Source organism: Dendropsophus ebraccatus, chromosome 6 (assembly GCF_027789765.1).
Source record: "Dendropsophus ebraccatus isolate aDenEbr1 chromosome 6, aDenEbr1.pat, whole genome shotgun sequence".
Classification (NCBI taxonomy): Eukaryota; Metazoa; Chordata; class Amphibia; order Anura; family Hylidae; genus Dendropsophus; species Dendropsophus ebraccatus.
The window spans coordinates 53,637,221-53,649,293 of record NC_091459.1 but is presented as its reverse complement, the minus strand read 5'-3'; the positions used below and the strand labels follow the sequence as shown (position 1 = coordinate 53,649,293).

At 41.8% G+C, this 12,073-nt stretch overlaps 1 protein-coding gene across 2 annotated transcripts in view; it reads right to left on the bottom strand.

Moving 5' to 3' along the window:
- The window catches only part of PDE7B (phosphodiesterase 7B), a 269,764-nt gene that overhangs the window by 181,381 nt on the left and 76,310 nt on the right, over positions 1-12,073 (bottom strand). The window contains exon 1 of one of the 2 annotated variants that reach the window (XM_069974993.1): positions 6,716-6,731. The exons of the other annotated variant lie outside the window; for it this stretch is intronic. The gene's annotated coding sequence lies outside the window, so the exon portion shown is untranslated. Of the gene's footprint in view, positions 1-6,715; positions 6,732-12,073 lie in introns of those variants that run through there. 2 annotated transcript variants of the gene reach the window in all.

The window sequence follows — 12,073 nt, the reverse complement described above, 5'->3', positions numbered from 1 at the left end:
CCGGGATTTACGCAAGTTGCGGCCGGCTACGTACGGTCCGCGAACTTACGCCCGTAATGTACGTACGCTTCCCGAGCAGCATACGTAGCGATCTGACAGTGGCATTTTACTAGGATATCTTCGGCTAGCCCCGGATACCCCACAGAACCTTTTGGATCAGCAAATCAAAGTGTAAAAAAGAAGAAATCACCACTCCGTACGGGACCGCATGTTACGCTACGGGCGTAAGTTACAGAATTTCTGTCCCGTCTTACGTAGTGTGAACTGTGCAGCCATAGATCCTATACTTTCCATTGTATGCAAACTACGTAAATCTCCGTCCGCTTATTCACGGAGCGCGCTACAGCCAGAAACTTACGTAGTGTGAACCTAGCCTAAGGATAGAAACACAAGCACCGGATTCGCAGCGGATTTCACGCTGCAAATCTACAGGATGTGGTATATTCCATTCTGGAGAGCAGGATAGGTTTTTATGGGAATTTGCTACTGCTCTGAACAGTTCTCAACATGGACAGAGGTGGCAGCAGAGAGAACTGTGCCAGACTGGACAGAATACACCACTTCCTGCAGGACATACTACAGCTGTTAAGTAGTGGAAGAATGGAGATTAAAATTTTCGTTGAAGTACCCCTTCAATGTTGAATTGCACAAGGGCAGATGTTAGAAACTATACCAAGCTACTGTAATTATATGACCCAGAAATGTCCTTTTCCTTACCTAGGGGTAAATAATAGCAAGTCATTTCACAAGGAAAGAGCAAACCATACAGAGAAGGAAGTGATGACAAGAGGTAAATGTTTGCGTGGCAAAAATAACCTGTACTACCTTTCACCTGGAAAGTCACAAACTATGCATAGAAACTAATGCACACCTGTGGAGAATTGCAACATGCCATGTCATGAAAAATGGCCAAGAAAACACCTGTATAGGTTATATATAGAGAACAAAGAAGAAAGGACTCAATGGGATAAAAAACAAATATAAACAGCCAAAGTATACTAATTATGCAGCTGGCATTTTATTATACTTTTTATGAACCCTTACATTTGTTTATTTTATGGCGTTGTAGAAATATATAAGCCTATTAGCATACAAGTTACCCATAGGATTCATATTATATTGCTAACATTTTCTTATATGTGATCCCGACAAGAATCATTTATGGAATTGATATTCCTTTGGATAATATTATAGTGTAGTTTAGGGTACAAACCCACTTGACGTATTTGCTGCGTGAATCAGTCTTAAAAATAAGCAGGCAAAACGCAGGTTGGCTTTATACGATTGTTCTGCGTTATAATACGCAATTGCGTATTTTTGAAGCGTGAAGCTTGTTGTTAGCAAAGCATCAGTTGTTAACAACCTGTGTGAAAAACGCATGTAGCTTCATGCTTCAAAAATACGCAATTGCGTATTTTAACACAGAACAATTGTATAAAGCCAACCTGCGTTTTGCCTGCTTATTTTTAAGACTGATTCACGCAGCAAATACGTCAAGTTGGTTTGTACCCTTAAGAACAATTCTAATGTTCATACATTTGTGCATGGCTGTCACAATATGCAGGTGTGAACCCACTGTGCCACCTAACCAGTATAAGTTTTGACCACTCCTGTGGGTATTGTTTAAGTGTGCCCCTGGTTTTATCCTTTACTCCCCCAATACATTCCCTTCAGAGGACCAACAAGTTGCTACCTCTTGGAGTGGTCCCGCTATCTAAGGCATATGGCCTCACAGGACAAGAGAAACCAGTGAAGAACACTGAGAAGCCGTTGGAGTAAGTTTGAGGTCAAAGTAACATGCACAACATGTTCTACAGGCACACCCAGGAGCAGCAGCAGCAGAAGGATGGACATGGCCATATGTAGAGAAGTTAACCCCATGGTAGTGCCTGCGAGGATGAGCAGTACACCCATGGGATTGGACTGCCAGCATTATAATGGCTCATGACTAGTATTAAATATATCTAGTATATGGTACCAAAGTAATTTAGTTTATATATATATATATATATATATATATATATATATATGTATATATATATATATATACTGATATATTACTGTATAATTTTTCCAGCTCTTTTAGGTGGATTTAAATTTTAGCAATTCAATAACTTAAAGGAGAAGTGCGGGGCAAAATAGAAAAAATAAATCCGGGGCAGGCAGGGGTTGGGGGGACATAATAAGAAAGAATATTTTTACCCATCCCTGTGCCTCCACAGTGCCGCCCTTACCACTTGTCAGCTGCCAGACATAATTTTCTCCCAGCTTACTGGTACATCACGACCCAGGGGAAAGTACTCGCTCAGCCAGTAAGTGACTGGAGCGTCTGGGACCACTAACATTACTGCGGGGGCATTGGGACGGGTAAGTATACATTCTTAATTATGAACCCGCACTCCCGTGCCTGCAATGTGTTTTTTTGTTTTGTCTAGACTTATTCTTTAACCCCTTAATGACGCATGACGACGCATACTCGTCATGCAGCCGTGAAGGGTAAACAGAGAGGGCTCCCGGCGTGAGCAGTTGCTATGTGCAGCCAGGGACTGGCTCGGCGTGGCCGATAGACACACCCAGCTAATTACCTATTTAAATGCAGCTGTCAAAGCTGAAAGCTGCTTTTAAATAGTATTTGTGCCCCTCTCCCTGATGTCTAGTGGGGGCATCTCTCCCCCCGCGATGCGATTACGACGGAATATTTCTTCTAGTGAGTTGGCCGAAATGGCGCTGATCACGGCTCGGCAATCAGTGTAAAATTGTGCATTTTTGTTTACATGAAATCTAGAAAAAATTAGTAAAAAATAATCAAAAAGTCACATATACGCAAACAAGGTACCAAACAAAATAAAAGATCTTTGCGCAAAAAATGACACCTCACACAGCCCCATAGACCAAACAGTAAAAGTATTATAAGGATGGGAATAGATCAATTTTAAACACATTTTTTAAAGGTTTAAATTTTTTAAAAGCCGTAAAAAAAAAAAAAGTCATACGAGTTAAATATCGATGTAATCGTACTGACTTGAGGAACATAGATAACATGTCAGTTTTACCATAGGTTGAACGACGTAAACACAATCCCTTCAAAATAAAAGGAATTGCACCTTCTTTTCAAATTCACTGCACATATAATTTTTTTCTGGTTTTGCAGCATATTTTATAGAAAAATTAAGTTTGTATTTGCAAAGTATCATTGGTGTCGCAAAAAATAATGGCTCGTGTGGGTCTGTAGGGGAAAATATGCAATCACAGTTGCCTGGAGGAAAAAAACAAAAGCACAAAAATTAAAACTGGCTCTGTCCTTAAAGGACAACTCCCGTGCTAAGAAAAAAAAAAAAGCTATCAGAAACATAGTTTATATACTTATCATCCCTCCTGAGCTGTTAATGTTGGAATTTCCCACCGTCTGCATACAGCCTGAGCTTCATTCTCAGTCTTCATTTCTCCCTTACTTCCTGGTTTCAGCTTCCCATGATGCACTTTGGCTGCTGTGACGTTGCAAGTGCCTGCCCCTCAATTCACTTCAACTCCCATCATACACTAAACATGACCTCCTCTCTCTCTCTCTCTTCCATCAGGCTGCTGTATAATCACACAGGTTGTCAGCCCCTGCACTGAAACTGCACACACATACTTTCACTTTGCAATGTAGTGTACATAGCAAAGTGACATCTGCAGGACGGCCATCCCTAATTAGGTCAGGGCAGCAGGGGGGAGATAAGATGGGGGTCTGTCAAGGAGGGAAGATAAACAAGTGATAGGACTCCTTCACTCACAGAGTCCACTCGGCAGCAGGAGAGAGTATGAGGGGAGGGGGGGGGGCTGCCTATGTGCTGGGAGTCTGTAACGGAGAGCAGATAAGCAAGTGACATGACTTGCAGTTGCTCAGCCAATCGGAGCTGAGCAAGCAGAGTCACCTGACAAGGCAGGGGAGGGGGAGGCTGGTGTAACAGGAGCTAGAGCAGCCCTCCTGCTGATGACTCATCTTCACAAGAAGGAGCTGCCTGGTGATGGTGACGACAGTAATCAGGTCTGTGTGAGTTTCTTACACTTCCTGGTGGGGGGTGGAGAGGGGAAAAGACAGGAAAGGGAGGCAGATAGGTGACTGAAGCATATTACACAGTTATATAACTGACGAAGCGTGGAAACGCGAAACAGCTGTCCTGTGGAGGGTGTCTAGCGCCCACCCCGCTGCCTGTTTTTTATTTGCATAATAAAGAATACAGCACGTAAACTGGTGAGTACCCTGGCATACTTCTTCCTTTTGATGACTGTTCACATGCCGCCTTGCAATCCGCACAGTGAGCACCACCAGAGCTGTAATTGTACCATCAATACAACTCCTATCTTCTTATATATGAACCAAACTGCATGGAGGTGGTAGTGCCGGTAGCTGCTTCTTCTAAAGACATAACTTTGTAATGTGCTTCAATTACTGGAAAAAGGTTTTTCATGGGAGTTGTCATTTAAAGGGTTAAATGAGCTGTCTGAGATTTTTAGAAAATGGTACAAAAGCTAGAACCTATGTAAATGTACTGCATCAAGACCATTTTATACAGGACAATTATTGTTAATGAGTGTTCCTAGGAAGGCTCATTTAGTCGATAATCGGCATGTGTAAAAGGGCCAGCGATCCACCTGTAGCCGTCTAAACAGGAGATGCGTGGCGGATAACAATGAATTTAAATGGCTACACAATGTTACAGCGATCATTCGTACTGCCCGGCCATTTGATTAATCAGGTCGTGTAAAAAAGGGGCTGCAAGCAAGCAAGCGCTGATCAGCACAATCGCACATCAGCGCACATCAGGCTGTGTAAAAGTTCCCTTTATCTATCAATCTTCTCTGTCAAGTTTATCTATATTGCACCACATTTCATACGTATACAGAATAAATTTTAATTACTTTTTTTTTTTGTGACCATAACAACGATGTATACATTGCAACAACTCATTCCATTACACATTTTGCATTGTGTACTGTGAGAAGTCTACATCCAAACCCCCTAAAGCTTTATAGGCAACTGTCCCAGAGTATTCCTGTTTTTACACATTGCACATTTCATTTTAAGAACTTTCCATTCAGCAATTATTCTGCAAATTATTTCAGCCAAACCAAATATACAAGATTTTAATCAAGAAAGTTCCTTTACAAAACAAAAGGACAAGTTAGGATTTTGCTTTTGTTCTCTTATACATAAATGACAGCAGTTGGACTTATAGACCATGGTCAGTAATTGCTTTCTTATGCTGGTGAAACATGACATTATTGTTACAGGAGCCAAAGAAAGTGTCTGGAGGTCAGGAGATCATTTTTATAATACTTATTTTATAACTTCTCATATGCATGGACAGGGCCGATTCTAGCCTTTCTGCTGCCTGAGGCGAAAATTAAAATGGCGCCCCCCCTCCCCCAATAATTAGTGATCAACTACACACATACATATATATATATATATATACTAGCAGCAATTATACCACACATATAGGTATACTGTATATTAGCTATAAATATACCACACACATAAAAATATACCAGCAGTCACTGTATGACACATAAACATATATGCCGGCAGTGTATGTACTGCATAGTAGGTACCAGCAGTGCGTATACTGCATGCAAACACATGTACCAGCTGTGTGACCAGTTACCATCATTCCCCCTGTCTCTGTGCCTAAGGGCCCTTTTACACAGAAAGATTATCTGCCAGATTATCTGCCAAAGATTTGAAGCCAAAACCAGGAACAGACTATAAACAGAGATCAGGTCATACATGAAAGCCTGAGATCTCTCCTCTTTTCAAATCCAGTCCTGGCTTTGGCTTCAAATCTTTGGCAGATAATCTGTTAGATAATTTTTCTGTGTAAAAGGGCCCTTATGGTGCGTTTACACAGACAGATTTATCTGACAGATCTTTGAAGCCAAAACCAGGAACAGGGATTAGGTCATAAAGGAAAGACTGGGATCTATCCTCTTTTCAAATCCATTCCTTGCTTTGGCTTTCAAAATCTGTCAGATAAATCTTTCTGTGTAAACGCACCCTTAGGCCATGTGCACACTATGTATAACACCGGCCGTTCTGTGACCCAGCCAGATCACAGAGCGGCTGGTGTTACTAAAGATCATCAAGTCACTGCAGTACCGGCTGGATGATGTTCATTCCTTCTGAATTTGGGTGCGGCCCCACCCATATGCGCCCACATCCGAATTCACTGCTGCACACAATGGAGCGTACGGCCGGAGCCACACACTCCATTGTGTGAACTAACAAGTTCTCTGCGGCCGTTATTCAATGAATGAGATGGAGAGATGATGATGAACTATAAAGCATGGGATCCGCACAATCACTGTACCCTCACTATGCTTTATAAGTCACCTCCCTTGGTCAAATGCAGTAATCCTCCACAGTGCCCAGTAGAGGATTACTGCATTTGATCTATAAAGCATGGTGCCCCCTGTAATGGTGGACATCACCTAATACCCCCAAACAGCACCTTTGTTGGTGATACTGACCTCCTAATAGAAGATACCCATACCCCTCCCTCAGCAAAGAGCCACTTTACCAGTTAGCCCCCCCCCACCCGCACAGTGAGCACCTAGAAACACTGCATACCCACCCCAGCATATATTTACTGTATAACACACACATGCACATTCACACACACATTTACACACACACACACACACACACACACTTATGCAATTCACCCCATACCTTCTGTTTCTGATCTGTCTCCTGGCTACACAGGTCCTGGGAGGCTGTGGAGGGTCAGGACCTCAGAAGACAGAGCTCATGATGATGCAGAGGAGGGGTCCCAGCACACACATTGGAGGGGGGGGGGGGGACAGGCAGCACACACAGAGGAGGGGGGAGCACAGGACAGGCAGCACACACAGCTCTGCAGGGTCAGTTTCCTGGTCTTCTCACTGTTATGACCTCTGCAGGCTGCCGTGCTGAGTCCCCTCCTCCTCCTGCTTCCAGTCCCGACGCTCAGGCAGCACACAGTGGAGGAAGCATGGGGATCACATCCTCCACTGTTTGCTTTGGTGATAAGGCAGCCGGGACCCAGATAAGGCAGCAGCAGGAGGGGGGGGGGGGGGGGGTTCTGTAACACTGCTGGGCGGCTGCTGTCATTTAGTTAAGTCAGAAATGACTTAACTACAATGACAGGGCAGGATTGTGCCGCCCCCTCAGGGACCTCAGAAGCTGCCGCCTGAGGCAGGATCCTCACTCTGCCTCATGGTAGGAGCGGGCCTGTGCATGGACACAAAGATGAGAAATGAATTGGTATTTTTATTCATGACTTGAAATGTAATCTTTAGGCACACATACACATATGTACACATATGGAAAAAACAACGGCCGTTCCTGAGAACAACCGTTGTTTAACCCTTAGGGGACACAACCAGTTTTCATTTTTGCGCTTTAGTTTTTTCCTCCCTGTGTATATAATTGTACTTTGCAATGGCAGATTTAATGTTTGCCTAAAATATGCAGTAAAACCAGAAAAAAATTATGTGTGGTAAAATTTTAAAAAAAAAACACGCAATTTTTTTGTTTGGGGGGGGAGGTTACGCCATTTGCCCTTGGGTAAAACTGACTTGTTATAAATGTTCCCTAAGTTAGTACGATTACACACTTGTATAACTTTTTTTTATTTGATGGCTTTTAAAAAATTAAAAGTCTTTAAAAAAATGTTTCTTTCGCTCTATTCCCATGCTTAGAACGCTTTTATCCTTTGGTCTATGGGGCTGTGTGAGGTGTCACTTTTTGCGTCATGATGTGTACTTTCTATCAGTACCTTGATTGCGCATATGTGACTTTTTGATCGCTTTTTATTACAATTTTTCTAGATTTGATGTGACCAAAAATGCGCAATTTTGCACTTTGGAATTTTTTTACACTTACGCCATTTACCGTGCGAGATCAGAAATGTGATAATTTAATAGTTCAGGCTATTATGCACATGGCGATACCAAACATGTTTATTTATTTATTTTTATTTATAAAATGGGAAAAGTGGGGTGATTCAACATTTTATTAGGGGAAGGGGTTTTGTATTAATAAAAAAATATTTTTTTTGTTTACACACATACTAGAAGTCCCCCTGGGGGACTTTTAGTATGACTGCTCTGATCTCTCATTGAGATTTATACAGTATAGATATACTGCATAGATCAATGAGATCTGTGCTCTATTGCTTTCGGCTGCTGCAGCCGAAAGCAGTAGAGTGCCGAGTCGGGATCCGGCGCATACCCCGGCCCACGCAGATGCAGGGATCGCCCCTCCACAATCGCATCACGGGGGGGCGACTCCCTCACTAGACCACCAGGTATGAGGCACAGCAAGTATTTAGTTCCCACGCAACCCCTCCTCTAAACTCCCTTAGTGGCACCAAGACGTTCAGTAACGTCCTGGTGCAGATAGGGGTTAATGCTAATGATCACGATCATTAATTCTGGCTGTAGGTAGCATTAAACAATAGCCGTTGTTTGTACAGTGTGTGAACACCAAGTCTAACAATAAGATAACACTTTCTGTTCTGCAGAGATCACTTTTCACAGGCAAGTATTACCAGTAAAAAGTAAAACCTACACACAGGATCCACAGCTTACCTTCTCTAGCTTCTTACAAATTACCTATCCACATGTCACAGACCATGGCTAGAAAACTCTTTAATAAAAGAGTCTATTGTAGAAACAGCTACCGGCACTACTGCTATTGCAGCTAGGACTATGGCTGATGGGGTCAGATATAAGTGAGGCTAATAGTTAACAACGGGTACTCATCTCCTTTGAAGGACAGTCTTGTCCCAGCAACACATCAATATAAAAGAGAAACGGAGGGCACTCCCCGCTCAGTGTAAAATCCACTGACGTGTATGAGGTCACCGAACACCAAACGGTGAGTGCCCTCTGTTTCTCTTTTATATGGATGATCTTCAAGAAAAGTCAATGGACCAGCACCTGCCCTCTTGTGTCCTTACCAGGTGCTGGGACAGATGGTTAAAGATAAACGTTTAATTTGCTGCCCCACCGAAGACTGCTGGGCATAGCATCAGAGAGCTGTGTTCTGCAGCTGCAAGGTATCAGGGCCAACTCATTTCCCCCCAGGGAGGTGATTGGTTCCCTTTAATAGGTAGAAAAAGTAAAAGTTTACCCTTAAAGGGAATGTATTAGCAAGTTAGAAGCATCTAAACTGCTGAAATCTAATAAAGTACAAAGTTCCTGAAAACAGTGCCAGACATCAAGGTAAGGAAACTACTTTTATCCTAAGGACATAGGGACATATCTGCAAATTAGAGGCTTCAAAATTGTTGATACTTTCCCTTTAACAAACAGGAGATTTGCATACAGAATGGATCTTAAAGTGTACCTATCATGACATGTAAAACCCCCCCCCCAAAAAAACATATAGTTAATGCTTGCCTTATGTATGCTGATGGTTTTGTTTTTAGTTTTTAATTTTTAATTAATATTTCAGTTCCAGTGGTCTCTTTATTGCCCCACTGTGCTGCTCATGTTTCTGCATTTTACTCTGAACTGGTGGGCGGACCCTTAGATTAATTAGCAGTGCACAGGGGCGTGTACAGGGGCGTGCACGGCTGCTGGCCAATCAGCATTCATCTTTTCTGGACCAGTCTGTGCAGAACATAAGGACAATTGACATCACTTCCTGCACTTTCTTTTTTTTGATGTTACAGAAGACCAAATGGCCTTAGTGACAGTGCCTTGACTGCAGTTTTTAGTAAGTGAGACACCTAGTGGCCGATTTTTATAGCATTATATTTCCTATAAAAATAAAGGCAAAAAAAAAAAAAAAATAAAGGCAAAAAAATAAACAAAGTAAATTGCAAAGATGTAGTATATCACCTCCCCTGCTGATTTAACACTATTTATTAGCAATGACAGTGCCCATTTAAATCAGAGACTACCTAAAACTTTGACTATAACGTCACCATATTATATATTTCTGTATTGTTCCTTTCTATAAATAAAATGAAATAAAAATTAAACTATAAACGTGATGAATCTTGTCTTTACGATCCCTAAGAATTAATTTGAAAGTAGATTCATCAAAATTAAAAGCATAATGCCAATATGAACAGGATTTGAATTGTAGGACTGGACTGACGAAATGTATTACCATTTTTCTGAAGGATGTGCACAGATGACAGATTATATTTGCACTCTTTATTGCAGCTGAGCAATATATATTTTGTATCAGGTTTGCTCTGTGAAAGTATTTATGATGGTGTCACACAGGAAATTTAAAAAGCTACATTATTGCAGTTTATAAGTATTTTAAATGCTGCTTAGCATAGCGGTACATATTTTTAGCTGATTTTAACAGGCATGTTAATATGTCAATATAAGAGACTGTACCATTATAAAATGTGTTCTCATGCAACAAAATTTTATATTTCCCAAAAAGATAAACGCATGTCTTGAAAGCCAATATAACAAGATCCTTTAAGAGCACATGTTTGAAGATATTTACCACTGTATTTTCACTGTTCTATCTATTGCTATTATTAAATAAATAGAACAAATTTAGACAAAAACTGTCTGTTAAAAAGGTTTACTAGACTGTTAAGGCTATGTTTACACTACGTAAAAGTACGGCCGTTGTTGCCATCGGCAACAACGGCTGTACTTTGCACGTGTATACACATTGCCTCTCCTTCTATGGGATCCCGGTCGAAGCATATACACATCGTATACGCTCCGGCCGGGACATGTCAGTTTTCTGCGGCCGCAATTCACTGAAAGACCTGTCAGTTCACGCAATGAAGCAAGTGGCTCCAGCCACTTGCTTCATTGTGTGCTTTGAGAGTTCTAATGCGGGCGCGCAGTGATACGCCTGCATCAGAACACTGCGGCCGGAAAGATCATCTTTGTGGCCAGATGATCTTTGCAGAGACCGGCCGTTCCATGACCCCGTCGGGTAACGGAACAGCCGGTCTCTTACAGCGTGTGAACATAGCCTAAAGGGGTATTCTACTCAAAATCATTTTGCAGTAACTGATAGCCCACCCAAAGCTTTCTTGGTAAAATCAACTTATTATGGCTTGTGCACTGTATCTTCTTTTTAAGAGCGACTTAGGTACCGACCCTTTAAGAGCGGCTTGGGTACCGCCCCTTTAAGAGCGACTTGGGTACCGTCCCTTTAAGTGCGACTTGGGTACTGTCCCTTTAAGAGCGACTTGGGTACCGTTTCTTTAAAAGTGGCTTGGGTACCGTCCCTTTAAAAGCTTCGGTACCGTCCCTTTAAGAACAACTTATGTAATGCCCCTTTAAGAGCGACTTGGGTACCGCTCTTCTACTTTACTGACAGAACTCTGCTACTTATAATGGTAAAGATCATTGCTCGGTTACCATGACAATCTTACCCATGTCAGTAAGACAAAATTGTTAAGGACCTTTCATCTTCTACTATTGGCCAATAGTGCACATGTGACTGTTTGGATGTTGTGAGGCATTGACTGACAAGACCTTAGAATTTCTATTGGCTGCTAAATTTCAGCTATTTGCATATGTGTTGTGATTGGCTGTTAGCGTTTACATTGTGGCTATTATTTCCAATGGGCCATTATTTTCTATGGGAAATTAGGGGTCTTTAAACGTAAATATTTAAAAAACGAAAAACCCAAAAATAGATAGCACACCTGTCACCACGGAGGGCTGTGCACAAAGCGGTTCGGGCTGTATTAATCGCAGAAAAATGGCTGGAAGACATAAGAGCAGGAGGGAGCAAGGTCCCCTGCGGCTAAGAGGAACGAAGAAAAAAAGACTGATGTTGCTAAAGGGGGAGGGCTTATTTATACTTCCTGTGGGAGGTATTTATTAAACTTTGATTATTGTTTTCATTAAATATTCCTTCGTAGCAGGGGCGAAAATACCCCTATCGTTGTGATGCCAATGAGACGTAAGGGAAATAAAGATTTGTAATTTACTTCTGTAAAAAATCTCAAGTCTTCCAGTACTTATCAGCTACTATATGTCAGGCAGGAAATGTGTTATTTTTAGTCTGACACAATGCTCTCTGCTGACATCTCTGGCCAAGACAGGA